This window comes from Pantherophis guttatus, chromosome 1 (genome assembly GCF_059756535.1).
Source record: "Pantherophis guttatus breed Tessera chromosome 1, ASM5975653v1, whole genome shotgun sequence".
Classification (NCBI taxonomy): domain Eukaryota; kingdom Metazoa; phylum Chordata; class Lepidosauria; order Squamata; family Colubridae; genus Pantherophis; species Pantherophis guttatus.
The window spans coordinates 134,001,795-134,016,586 of record NC_142063.1 but is presented as its reverse complement, the minus strand read 5'-3'; the positions used below and the strand labels follow the sequence as shown (position 1 = coordinate 134,016,586).

General features: G+C 38.5%; 1 long non-coding RNA gene across 2 annotated transcripts in view; it reads right to left on the bottom strand.

Moving 5' to 3' along the window:
* Window positions 1-10,555: 10,555 nt before the first annotated feature.
* Window positions 10,556-14,792, bottom strand: part of LOC132710634 (uncharacterized) — a 50,881-nt gene continuing 46,644 nt past the window's right edge. For both annotated transcript variants that reach the window (XR_009621314.2, XR_015731803.1), the window contains exon 2: window positions 10,556-10,999. This is a non-coding gene — a long non-coding RNA (uncharacterized LOC132710634). The remainder of the gene's footprint in view (window positions 11,000-14,792) is intronic.

The following is a 14,792-nucleotide window of genomic DNA, read 5'->3' as shown; positions in this document are numbered from 1 at the left end:
CTGTACTCGCCGTATAAGACTACCCCTCTTCCAATGCACACCAAATAAAAATTAAAAAACATCAACTGGCTCACCCACAATGTAAAAGCAGCTGTGCTAGACCCAAAATGGCCCCTAAAACAAGCAGGAACCTCACACAGCCACAAAAAGCCCAAAAAAACAACTTTCACACTTTACACACACACAACACAACACAACACAACTGGCTCACCCACAATGTAAAAGCAGCTGTGTTAGACCCAAAATGGCCCCTGCAACAAGCAGGAACCTCACACAGCCACAAAAAGCCACAAAAAACAACTTTCACACTTTACACACACAAAATTCCACATACAGCTTTGTGAGATTTTGTGTGTTTGTGTAGTTAGAGTGAAACACTACAAAAACACACTAATCTTAGAAAGCTGCACAAATATTATTTTATTTTATTTCATTTTTATTTTTATATGAAAGCTAAATTTAAAACTTCCTAAACTTTAAATGGCTAGGTCTAAAAAAGAACAACTAAAAAAAAACCCAATTAACTATTTTTTTTAAAGATCCCAAAAGGGAAAAAAACTTACCCAATAGAACAGGGTTCTCCAACCTTGGCAACTTTAAGACTTGTAGACTTCAACTCCCAGAATTCCTCAGCCAGCTTTGTTTTGCTGGCTGAGGAATTCTGGGAGTTGAAGTCCACAACTCCCTGCCTGCTAGATTGCAGGCAGGGAGTTGCTTGCTGATGGAATGGATTCAGGCAAGCTAAGCAAGGCAAGCGTTGCGACTAGCAGCTAAGGTAAGCAAGCTGGAGGGGAAAAACTTTTTTCCTTCTCCATGGCTCTGGCGATCCCAGCTGAGTTGCCTGATTAGCAGATCGTCAGAGCTTGGATCACCAGAGCCATTTAAGGCTCGTCAGAGCCTTTCGGGCTGGTCTGCCTGGTTACAGGAGAACGACACCCGGTGTATAAGACGACCCCTGAGTTTTGAGAAGATTTTCATGTGTTAAAAAGTCGTCTTATACGCCGGAAAATATGGTACTATAGTTACAGTTACTTAAAAGGAACAGCTGCAACAAACACAGGTTTGGCTGGAGACTGTTACTGTACCTGACTACCTTGCTTTATCAGGGTTTGTGGACTGTAGGTGATGTTGATTGAGCTTCCCTTCACAGGTGTCGTCACTGCTTTTTTCACTCTGCTCACAAAGATCTCTGTAAGGAGCACTCGGCATTGGACATCCAATGTGTTTCCTGAGGTCACCTAATCTTTTTTCTTTCTATCCTCCTGCAAGCTGTTGTTAGTGTATGACAATCCCCTCTAGATTAATGGAATAGCCTCTTAAAACTACAGGTAGTCCTCAATTTACGGCTACAATTGAGCCCAAAAGTTCTGTTGCTAAGCATTTGTTAAGTGAATTTTGCCCCAATTTAAGACCTTTCTTGCCAGTTGTTAAGTGAATCATTGCAGCTGTTCAGTTAGTAACACAGTTGTTGAGTGAATCTGCCTTCCCCATTGACTTTGCTTGTCAGAAGGTCACAAAAGGGAATCCTATGACCCCAGGACACTGCAACCGTCATAAGTATGTTGCCAACCGTCATGAGTCAGTTGCCAAGCATCTGAATCTTGATCAGATCACTATGGGGATGCTTCACTAGGCACTATGGGGATGTGTGAAAAACAGTCATAAGTCACTTTTTACAGTGCCGTTGTAAGTTCGAGCAGTCACTAAATGAACTTTTGTAAATTGAGGATTACCTGTATTCCTTTCAATTGGATAATCAATGCATAATCTTGTTAAAGCAGAACAAAAACCATGCATGCATTTAAACTTTCACTCAAAAGGAGATTTTTGGAGCCTAATTTTATATCAAAGTCTTTTTTACTATTTTTTATTTTGCTTTTTAAATGACTTTTCTGCCTTGGCCTTGACACCAGCATCTTTTTATGTGAATTTGGGGTACCTTTCAGTGGTGGGTTGCCCTCGGTTCGGACCGGTTTGCAAGAACCAGTAGTAAAACTGATGGGAGGCTCTGCCCACTGACCCAGATGTTGTCATAGGTGATCTGTGGATGTGCAGAAGCTTGGCTTGCGCGCGCAAAGTGAGCACACGTGTGCAATCTTGTTGCAAACTGATAGTAATGGTAAGTAGAACCCACCCCTGGTACCTTTGATCTTTTTTTGAAAGGGGGGGTCAGTTTATTTTATGTACAACACATATGCTGATGCAATGTAAAATCTTATCATCTTTCCACTAGGTTTAGATTAAATATCAAGACATCTTTGCTGTTACCACTAGGATACGTTAAATTGCCTAATCTCCAACGTCTTCCTCCTCCTAACCTGTATGATTACTTTATTAAAGATGACCAAAAAAGGAAGTTTTTTTTTTTTCCTCTTAGCCAACACTTTCAGCTTCATGCTCTTCCTGCGTTAAATTGCTCAAGACATCTTCCCAGGGACTTAGATTCGATTTCATCTTTCTAAATTTCAATCTTGAAGTAAATGAGATTCAAAGGAGGGGATGCATTCTCCCCCTCTCCCCTTTTTTTCTCTTCTTTTTTGAATTTTTATTGGGTTTCCCAAACCTCTTGCAGCCCACAGATGCAGCATCGGCTTCTTTCTATGCTCACTACAATCAAGCAGCAATGCTATTTCCTAACCAGTGCAAATTTTAATTGATTCACGCTTTCCTGACTTGAGCCAAGCAGCCTTTTCCTTTTTGATAGTGAAAAGACTCTTACGAAATTTTTCAACCATGCTTGTCAATTGGGTGGAGCGAAAGCCGTTGCACAGCTCTCTTCTTTAAAAAACAATTAGAGAGCTTTGGTTAAACAACATTTATAAGACATAGTTTTCCTCTGCTGCAGAAAATATTGTTTCCTAATAATGAGTTATTGGACTTTAGTTTATCGCTACACCTCCTGTGTGATAAGCTACATTTTGTGCAAAAGAAACAAACCCTCCGTATACTGATTCAATAGCAATAGCACATAGACTAATATACTGCTTCACAGTGCTTTACAGCACAATCAACAATCCAACAATCTGGGTCCTCATTTTACTGACCTCGGAAGGATGGAAGGCTGAGTCAACCTTGAGCCTGGTGAGATTCGAACTGCCAAATTGCAGGCAGTCGGCAGGCAGCAGAAGTAGGCGAAATGAATAAATTCATAGACGTTTCTCATCCCTTCTTTCTTACTCAAGTCATGTGCCTTCAAAAGTTCAATAATAAAGAGTCATCTATTAATTTCCTTAAGGTCACTAACAATCCAGAACATGATGTTATTTTAAGGGGAGGTGGGGAAGGGAGTCCTTTAAAGGTTAAATTAAGAACTGACCTGATTGAATCCTTCTATTTCAGTCTCCAATGATACATTTCACAGTGTGGACTGCTGTGGAAGAGCAAATTCTGTACTGGGATTCATTCGGAATAGGATTGAAAGTAAAATCACCAATATTGCGAAGTTCTTCAGATAAAAACTGTGGCACAATCATCTTTGGAATATAAAATATTGTTCTGGACATAGAATATATGTAGAAAAGAACAAACAACATTATCAATCAGGGCACTGGAGTTAAAAGTTTAAGCTAAAAAGTAGCATGGAGTAGGGGAAACGGGGTGTATGCACATACTGTACATTAAGTACCAAAAAAAAAAAAAGATATTTTTCCTTTTTACTTATACCAAAAGGACCCACAATTGTTTATGATGCTGAACAGTGGGAGATTTAAGATAAAAGAAAAAAAGAAATACATTCTTCATACAACGCATAATAAAAACATGGAATTTGCAATCACAATATTTCATCATTTTTGATGAAAGGGATTTGAAAGGGATTCAGCAACTTCAAGGCTAACATTTATCTGTTCATAGGTGTCAGACCTACTGGATAGACAAATAAGTGCCCGCATCAAAGATAGCATATCTCTAATTGGTGAAAAATGCATCTAGAAGGGGGTTGTAGCCCTCACATCCTGCATGGCACTTTCCAAGACATTTGGAGACTCAAGTTGATGCGACCTCACACTATTGCCTGGGCAATATCATGCATATGAATAAAACAATTTTATATATATGGGTTTTTCTTTTAAAAAAACTTGTTTTATGATAGGTTTAGAATTATGCTACATTTGTGACATGTTTCTCAGCTCAAAACTGCACATCAATCAATCACATTCTGGTGGCTCGATGGGTTGTAATTTACCCCTTCATAGCCTAAGCCAACATTTCTTGTCCAGCCTGCAATCAGAAGTTTGTTTTCAGGGAGGTACCGATCACATCATCAAACTACTTAAAACATGGATCTAGTGTCAAATAGTCTCTTCCTTTTCATCTTGTAACCCTTCAAGGGATCCCTCCCATTTGGTCATTCACAGCGCACTGAGCAGTGACATACCAAGCAGTCACCATCCAAGGACCACAACACAAAGGCCATATTCCACTCTGTGAGCTCCTTAAGGGTTAATTTAGTTTGTCTCTCACAGAAGTGCCTTTCATTAATTCATATGGTGGAACTCCTCCTGTCAACTGCATTTAAGTATATTGAGTTCAATGGGGCCTTTGTGTTCAGTTTTGCCCCAAATCTAGCTTTCTATCTTTAGTTCTTCCATTGTTTATTTCTTTCTCTGAGGATTACTTGGGGAGGGGGGAGGGGAGACTGTACACCGCTTTCTAATCTCAGAGATACAACACTATATCACTACAACATTTTCATTACAGTGCTAGTGTTACTGGATCAATAATCAGTCAGAACAAATAAGAATTATATTTCATATTGTTGAAATATTGTTTCATATCCAAGAATGGGGCCAACTCTCCTGTTAGATAGAGTGGATGCCTCAGGCAAAAGATATCATGAAAGGGCAGCAAATTATTAGTCATTTAATTTGTTTTTATTGTATTTTTTTACCACCCAAAAGGAGGGAAAGTGCTTCTGGAATGTTCTGCCTAATATATCAAAGTACCTTGACTGGTTTAGGTACTCAGCAACTTAACTATGAAGAGGGAAGAGAACACCCTCACAGATAAGAACATATTTTGCCTCTACCCCGTAAAAATCTATAGCTCTTCAGTCAAGCTTAAGCAGGGGCACTTGACAAATATTTGACCTGCATTTTCAGGAACCTTCTGTAGAGCTGAAGAAGAAAAATGAAGTGTTGTTGAGGTGCTAAGTTAAACAAGCAGAAAACTTGGGAGGTATGCCCATCGCTAGTCGATTAATCTTCTAGCTTGAATCTGATGGCTAATAACTTTAGCATAGCAAAAGATTTGTCAATTTCTATTGGCAGAAGTTTGAAATAACACAACGCAATTACAATGTATTTACAATATTAGAAAATGCTTTCCTTTGTTAGGTGATAAAGGGTCTTTTTTGTTTGTTTCTTCATTATATACATTAAAAGGGGCAGAACCAAATAGTGTTCAATTTTATAAAAGCAATCCTTAACCTTTAATGCCATTCATTCATCTTTGTCCACCTCAATTACATCTATCCATAATCATTAATGGAAGTTTCAGATGCTTAATTATACCATTACGTCTTTTAAGATTACAGAATGTATCACTCATTTTACAAACAAAAGAAAAATGTGAAAGCACCCATATATCATATTTAGTACCCTAAATCTCCAATTAATTAAAGTATTCAGAGTAGAGTCTTCAGAACCCCCCCCCCCTTTTTTTTTTAAAAGTCCAATGGTCTTTAATGGGCATCCACAGAGGGAAAAACAATGAAAGAGGAAATAAACAATGAAAGACTGTATTTGTGATGGCTCAAACATCAGGTCTTACTAGCATCAGATATTGGAACACCTGAATATAATTATAGGGTTTAGGTAATGACTTCACCAATCACATGTCAAAGTATTGACTTTTATAAAGTTAGGTCATGAAATAGTGTGCTGATAATAACTTCCATATTTTTCTCACTTCAAAGCCAAAAAGCCTGTAGGATAAAACTGAGTAATATTTGTTCACGGAAAATGAGGTCTTGCCCACCCATTAACTGATTTGACAGTCACTGTCAATACATCTTTTGTAATCTGGTTGGAAAACAAATGGGAAAACAATATATCAGACATTCCTAATTTAGAACAATAATTTGCAAAATGCTTGGCTGTAAATTCTGGGAGCTCTAATTTAACATGGGAAGACACAGGACAACATACATGATAGCTAACCTTTGAGGTTGTTTAGAGTGACCTCAGAGTGTGTCCTCTGACTTCTTGACACATTTATAGCTCAAAGCACACTTCACAACTGCCTTTGAATTTCTCTGTGCTATAACTGTAAGAGTGGACAAACTGGATGGGACAAAATCAGGGTAAAGTGAACTTAGAGCAAAGTAGTTCCAAAGGTGCTGATTGTAAAAGGCAGCTGGACTATCTTGTGGTTTTTTTCTTTGAAAATTTTTCGCTGCTCATCCAAGAAACTACTTCAGTTCTGATGAGTAGCAAAATGTTTTCAAAGAAAAGAGAAACCAAGAAAGTGCAGTTGCCTTTCAAAAAAGCACCTTTGGGACCATTACGTACAGTTAGTTGTGTACAAATATTATGTTAATTATGTACAAATATGTACACCAAGACCTTATGTTTGTATGTACACTGTATGTTTATATGCACACTGTATGTTTGTAAGTCCACTGAGAGCTTATGCACCGGAGACAAATTCCTTGTGTGTCCAAACACACTTAGCCAGTAAAGAGTAAAGAAATCTAAGAAAGAAAGAATTAGGATCTGGATGGTTGAGAATCTCCATAGGCATCTAGAGGAAAGTATGCATTCTTGCAAGACAAATAACAATGGGAGGGGTTCTGATGTTGTAGCTGCTGCATTTCTAATACCCCAAATACCTACGTTCCCAGGCAGAGGGGAGGGTTTTGCCGTGCATTTGAGAAGGCTGTTTATCACCGGTAACCAAATTTCACAGGAAGAAGTTTCTGTCTTTGGCAGACAAATGGTTTGTATTGAGTAACAGGATCCTACACATTTTGCAAAGGTGCCAGATAAACCAAAGGAGCCAGGAGAAGGTGACAGCAAGGAGTTGTTGTTTATATTTGAAAGACAAGGTGACATTTTACTTTTGAACTAACAAAATCCATAAAACGCAGTCTGTTCTGATAACCCGTAAGGCTGTTCTGAGACAAACATCTAAGGGTGTAGTTAAAGAATCACGAGAGATGCTTTAAACAACCAAATCCAGTTTTATGATTTCCTTGGAATTGCCATCCCTAAAACTCCCAGCCAATATGAGTAAGATTGATTCACTTCAGCTCACAGAAAGATTCTGGGTTGTGTTTGTTAGGGGGCCTAGTACTATTGTTGTTCTCTTTCATAATGAACATACCCTTATATTATAAAAGTACAAGAAATGATAATACTACAGTAATTATAATGACTCTTTCTTGGTTTTTCTGCACAAAGTCATAAACATCTAGTATTTCACTATATCTAGGTAGCATATCATGAACTTTTGAAAGCAGAGGCTATAGTTCAGAGGTGGGTTTCAGCAGGTTATGACCAGTTCTGGAGAAGCGGTAGCGGAAATTTTGAGTAATTAGACCAGTTTTGGAGAACCAGTAGTAAAAATTCTGACTGGCCCTGCCCCCATCTATTCTCTGCCTCCTGAGTCCCAGCTGATTGGGAAGAAATGGGAATTTTGCAGTAGCCTTCCCCTGAAGTGGGGTGGGAATGGAGATTTTACAATATCCTTCCCCTGCCACACCCAAGCCATGCCCACCAAGCAACACCACGCCCATCAAGCCACACCCACAGAACAGGTAGTAAAAAAATTTGAAACCCACTACTGCTATAGTTCTCCAGAACGTATGACTGAATTGTTTTTCCATATTTCCATGTGTTTTTGTGTGCAAAAAAAGACGGGTTTATTGTTAATTGTTTGGAAAATTGTAAAGCCTTCTTATATTTTCGTTATAGCGTTGGGTTTTCTTGGAATAACATGGAATTATTCCATATCTTAATATCTTGGTTTTTTACATAAGAGCATTTCCTTATACTTGCTATAGAAGCCAGTTCTTCTTGATGTGTCCAAACTATGGCTATTATTACTTCATTCAACTGTGCAAGGATATAATAAAACTTATAAAATACATGAGAGCCAAAGCTAGAAAACAGAGAAGAGATCAATATTTTGTTCCCAGTGTATTGATCCAAACTTTCCTTGAAAAAGATCTGTGGGAAAGCTTGGTATTTAGTTTACCGATTGTGGCATTGACAGGTTGTGGCATTTATTTATATTGTATTTCCTTTCCAATCAAAATTATCCAAAGTGGCATAAACAGAAAATTTTTTAACACAAATCAATAGCAAGTAGCTGTAGTGTAATAGACAGCTAGAAAAGCAGCAGCAGTAAGAGAAGAATAAAGGTTTTGAAAAATGGGACTTTTATCTGAACATTTTCACATTGTGCTAAATCATCAGGTGGATTTTCTTACATTGGCTTTATTATGTTGGGCAGAATTAACAAGCCTGGGTTTCTTAGCCATAGTTTCTGGCATAACAATATATATGAATCATCTAAATAGAACCTACATCTTGGTGTAATATGTGTACTAAGTCTCTGAAGTTGCTATTAGAATTTGATGACTGAGATATAATTCAATTAATCAATGCTAGCAAACTTGTTCTACTATTCAATGGGCTTATACCAGATTGACTCCTAGCTGGCAGAGGCCACGGGGGCCGGTCCTTTGCTGTTTTGAGGGCCGCCCTGTGGGCCAGATCTAAGCACTCCACGGGCCGGATCCGGCACACGGGGTTTGAGTTTGACTCAGGGGTGAAATGTAAAATTTGTTACTACCGGTTCTGTGGGCTTGGCTTGGTGGTTGGGGTGGTGGTGGTGGTAATGTGATTGGGTGGGTGTGGCCAACTTTTTTTTTTTTAACTTTTCAAAACATTTTTTCTGCAAATGCAAAAAAAAATGCTTTGAAAAGCCTCTGCCAATCAGGCAACACAGCTGGGATAGTCAGAGGCTTTTCAAAGCATTTTTTTAACCACCTCTTCCGGTGAAGAGGTTGCAGAAAAAAAATGCTTTAAAAGCCTCTCTGACGATCCCAGCTGAGTTGCCTGATCATCAGAGAGGTTTTTCAAAGCATTTTTTAAAAAGCCTCTCTGACGATCCCAGCTAAGTTGCCTGATCATCAGAGAGGCTTTTCAAAGCATTTTTTAAAAAGCCTCTCTGACGATCCCAGCTGAGTTGCCTGATCGTCAGATATTTTTTTAAAAGCCTATCTGACGATCAGGCAACTCAGCTGGGATCGTCAAAGAGGCTTTTAAAACATTTTTTTCTGCAACCTCTTCACCGGAAGAGATGGTTTTAAAAATGCTTTGAAAAGCCTCTGACGATCCCAGCTGTGTTGCCTGATCGGCAGAGGCTTTTCAAAGCATTTCTTTTACCAGTTCTTTGGCGGAAGAAGTTGCAGAAAAAAATGCTTTGAAAAGCCTCTGACAATCCCAGCTGAGCCGCACGATCATCAGAGGCTTTTTTTTTTACTTTTAAAAGCATTTTTTCAGCAGAAGAAGTTGTAGAAAAAATGCTTTAAAAAAAAAAAGCCTCTGATGATCGTGCGGCTCAGCTGGGCATAGTGGAGGGGGGGGGACGCAGGGATTTTTGCTACCAGTTCTCCAAACCACCCGCCGCCATCGCTACCGGATCAGGCGATCCGGTCTGAACTGGGAGCATTTCACCCCTGGTTTGACTCCTATAGACACTTCACTGTATACCAAAAGAAATCATTATAAAAACATAATCACTTAACATTTTCTTCTAAGCAATCTTGGAAATCAAATTTGGCATTTCATTTTAACATGAAAATTTAAGATTTCCCAATTTCTTGTGAGAACCAGCACTAGAAGCTTTTTTCCACAGGGAACCATCTGAGAGAAGAGATACCGTTTTGCAGTTCCCAAGGAATCGAATTAGTAGCACACATTACCTTATTACAAAATTCCAAGTGGTTTACTTGCTTATAGCTTATTGCAACGTAAGGACAAAGCCATCTTGATTTATGATAGTTTCGTCAACCTGGGTACCCTTTAGATGTACGGAACTCCCAGAATTCTCCAACCACTATGGCCTTTGCTAGCAATTCTGGGAATTCCAATCTACACATCTGAAAGGTGGACTATTTTCAACAACACAAAGTTAAGCCACCCATGCAGATATGAATGATGCTGGCAGCTTAACTTCTTCAGAAAAAAGCATTTATTCTAAGCTGCTTTCCATTCCAAGCAGTTGTCTCCTTTCATTAGACATTTAAATAATATGACACCGTTCACAAGAAAAGGTTAGAGAAATAGTTTTGGGCAAAGTCCAAAGACTCTCTTTGCTGACCTTGGATTCTGTCCCAAAATTTTTCCCACATTACAACGAAACTATTTTGCCAGGCAGTATTTTCACATCTCTTGAAACAAGGGCAGGAACAGCAACAAAAAAATTGGACAAGAGAACTCGGGAAATGAATTTATATGAGATTATTTGCTTTATATAAAGGCAATTTTTTTTTTCCGGCAAAGAAATCAAATAAGGTTTTAAAATACAAGGACACAAGCCTTGCAACAAGATTTCAATAATTTAATTAAGCAGAATAGACAACAAGGGTTATTCAGTTATCAATTTCATTCAACTCCCCTTTCCCCAACTTGTCAGCACCCACTCATAATTGATTAACCATTGAAAATCTTTTTTCTCCCGGCATTTTTATGGAACTGAATGAAATACACAACAAATTTTATGCAGAAATAATTACAGAAGCAGACAACCGTAGCAAAAGTAGAAAATGATGAAATACCGACGCCAGGAATAGCTGAGAGAATAATGAACGGGATAGTGATCCATATTGATCTGGAGAACAGCTTTTGACTGACTGCAACCTATCAATTTCTAGAGTTTGAGCAATTATTTTTTCCAAGAAGGGAAGTTTTAAATACATAAGTAGTGAGTCTCTTCATTCTGCTGACTTAGGTGACAAGATTTCTGAAGTTACAGTGTTCAATGGAAGAACCTGGAATAAAATAAATGCAGAAAATTAGTATGCCATTCATATGAACCATACTTTGCTAGAATAATAAGCATGAAATGACAACACTTAGTTAGTTCCTCATAGAAGACATAAACAAATAAACATTTTCAACCAGAGATGGGGATGGTATTAAAAGAGAACTGGTGATACATTGATGGCATTGCTACAAATATGCTTCTTTTGTGCCAAATAAGAACCACTGCAGAGAGAAGATACATTTCAAGAATCAGTGGTGAAATCCAATTTTTTTTTACTACTGGTTCTGTGGGCGTGGCTTGGTGGGCGTGGTGTGGCTTGGTGGGCGTGATCTCCATTCCCACCCCACTCCAGGGGAATCTCCATTCCCACCCCACTCCAGGGGAAGGATACTGCAAAGTCCTCATTCCCTCCCCACTCCTGGGGGAAGGATATTTCAAAATCTCCATTCCCACCCCACTCTGGGGCCAGCCAGAGGTGGTATTTGCCAATTCTCCGAACTACTCAAAATTTCCGCTACCAGTTCTCCAGAACCTGTCAGAACTTGCTGGATTTCACCCCTGAATAGAATAGAATATATGTAGCTCAGGGTTGAACTGTGGGGTCCTTGATGCTCTCAGAGCTTGGTTGTTTTCGTGCTGATCTTTCATTATCCAGCTAGGGAACATCTTCAATGCTAACATTTAGTAAGGGTCTGCTCTTTGTTTATATATGGTTTGCCCTGACAGAATTGGTAGAAGTGTGGTGGAATTGGTGGAAGTGTGGTTTTCTCCTTAGTGGTTCTTTGATTAAGCTATTGTTCACTGCTTGATTGTTTGTCTGAGTTGGTTCCTAGATTAGAGTATTTTCTGTTTGATTGTCTGCTGTTGTTCCTAGTGTTAATCCCTACTTACTTAGCTTGATTACTGGCAATGAAGTGTTCTGGTTCTTTATGTTTCCTAGCTTTTTTATTGTCTCTTTTGAATTGTGTGTAAATATTGTTTACCTCTATGTGCCTGTTGATGGCTGATTTGTCTGAGTGCCAAACATCCAGGAATGTCCTGCATTTTTGGATTTAGTTTGGTCAAGGATGCTCAGAGTTTCCCAATTGAAAATATAGTTAAATCTACACAGTGGCTTATCCTTACATAGTTTGTTGTATATGACTCCATTGTTTTTTGTCTTGGGCTACTGGGTCTTTTGGTTTACTAAGGTGTTTTGGAGGGGTTAGTTGGTTTGTGTGCTATGGTGATGCCATGTGGTTGTAATAGTCCCATGGCTGTTCCTGTGGGTTTTTTATGTATAGCAGTGCCATCTTTTTCATAGCATGTATTAGTTGTGCTGTAATAGTTTGGGTGGTCAGGCACTTGTGGAGAAAGTTACATGGGTGGGAGATCTTGTGTAAGCAGTCTGTTTCCTCTTTCTGGTGTTCTGGAGTGCTACAGCATGTTTGCGTTCATCTGAATAAAGTTCTTACAGAGCTTCTCTTGTAGGAGATTGGGTTGGGAGATTAATACTTTGGTAGTGGAACACTTGGCTAGTATGGGTGGTTTTACTTGCATTTCTAATTTGCTGGCATTTCTTCTGCTGATGACGATATCCAGAAGAATAATGTGTTGTTGTTTTCTTCTTCCTTTGTTAATTTTATTCTTCTGAAGATGTGGTTGATTGTTTCATGTGCCTTCTCTAGCTTTTCCTTCTTATTATGACAGAGGTGTCATCTACATACCAGATCCATAATTTTGGTTGTATGCATGGGAGTGATATAGTTTCTAGACACAGACAGCTATGAATCCTGATAGTGGTGATCCCATAGGCATTCCTCTGATTTGTTGGTATATTTGTCCATCCAACTGAAAATAACTAATGAGGCATAGGATGATAAGGTTCATGGTTCTGGGTATTTCGATCTCGTGTATTTCGTTAGGTTGGGTGTGTTGTGTAGTAGTGCTGCCATGCAGTCTTTCACTACTTCTCGGTCTATTGATGTAGAGTGCTATGACATCGAATGAAAGGAAATGATATATTGTGTATGTTGGTGAAAGCATAGGATATAAACTAGACAGTACTATACTATGGTTTATATATTTTACACAGATGTAATTTGATAGATGAGATCCAATTAACTGGATTTATACAGCATGCTAAACAATAAACCAGGAGTTCACACAAAACAAGACCTAGCAAATCATACTGGAGCTTAGTGTGAAGTGTGCACACACAATTTCTTCAGTACTTCTTTACAAAATGAAGAATAATGATTCTGTCTTTCTTTTACTGAAAACAGAATACTGGAATACATCTCCATCAAATATAAAGGCTGAATGTGTACAAAATTGATGGGAGTCTTTTTAAACTACACCAAAGTGGCAAATAAGACAGTAACCTTGAGCATTTTGAAGGGATATCAATTGGTCAAGACTTCACTCTTGATAGGTCATGGACAAATATTGAAAATGGGCCTCAGCGCAGTGTGGCAAAATATAAAGTCGCTCAGCCTGAAGTTCTTGTGTTGCAATAAATTACAATTTCAAAACTTGGTGGACTTATCTTTGAACTTCCTGATAATAATCATAACCCTATCTTGGTTTGGTATGAATGAGGGTTTGGGTTTTGAAGTAACAGTTTTAAAAATGTATAGGAAATTGATGCGTGGAAGAAAAAGAAAATTCAAAGAAGGCAGTGAAAATACACAGCTATTTGCTCCTCTGACTGATCTCTTCTTCCTTTAACAATTGCATACCATCAACATTGCCCTAACTTAGAACTTCAGAATTTGCCATGTTTTCCATTGGCAGAATTTATTTTGTGTTTATTTATTGCACATCCCACATCACTTCCCACATTGTTTCAAAGCTGATTTCCTGAGGCACGGCAGCTACAGAGAAGACCTGTATTTTTACCATTTTTTCTAATGAGAAAGTCACAAAATGTTGGATCCAAACAGCATGAAGATAATGCAGAGGTGTTAAATTGGCGGCCTGTGAGCCAGATGCATCACGCGCAGGCCACACCCACCCCAGCTCCGTGAAGGGAAAAAAATATCACGAAATCTCACGTGACGGCAATGTGATGCCATGAGTTTGACATCCGTGAGATAATGAATCATTAAACTATTATTGATTCTAACTTACGATTTAACAAAATTGAATAATCAAGCCCTTGATGAATGGACAGATAAATAATAGAAATGCATGTATCTACCGAAAGGCTGAGTCACACGTCGTACCAATCTATGATAGCCTAATTTCTCTTTTGGCTCAATAACTAAGGCACCAGGCTAAGAATTGGATGACTGTGAGTTCCAGTTCTGTCTTAGGCATGAAAACCAGCTGGGTGGCTGAGAGAGTCACTTTCTCTCAGCCCAATTCATCTCATAAGGTTGTTGGGGGGAAAACCAGAAGAGGAAAGAGCATTAGGTATGTTTGCTTCCTTGAGATATTTATAAAAATAATAAAGTCAGGTAAAGTAAATATAAATTAGTACATAAATAAAAATAAATGTGAGAATCCAGTCAACTTTAGTAATTGCACAAAATATAACCAAAGCATGATATAGAGACAGCATGTGAACTGAGTTTAAATATTCGGTCACACACACCTACAAATAAATGTTAAAACAAAACAAAATGTCATTGGAATTCTAAGATGAAAAGAGCTCCCAATTTTCTCATTTGTGTGAGAAGGCCAAATTTGTGTAATTCCGGGAGAATCAAAATTGTACTTAACGAGGTAAGTGCACCATGCTAAGCGGTTTGTGATTTGTTTTGTTTTGTCTTAGCGTGCTATATGAAACCAATCGTTGTGGTTTGCAAACGAGG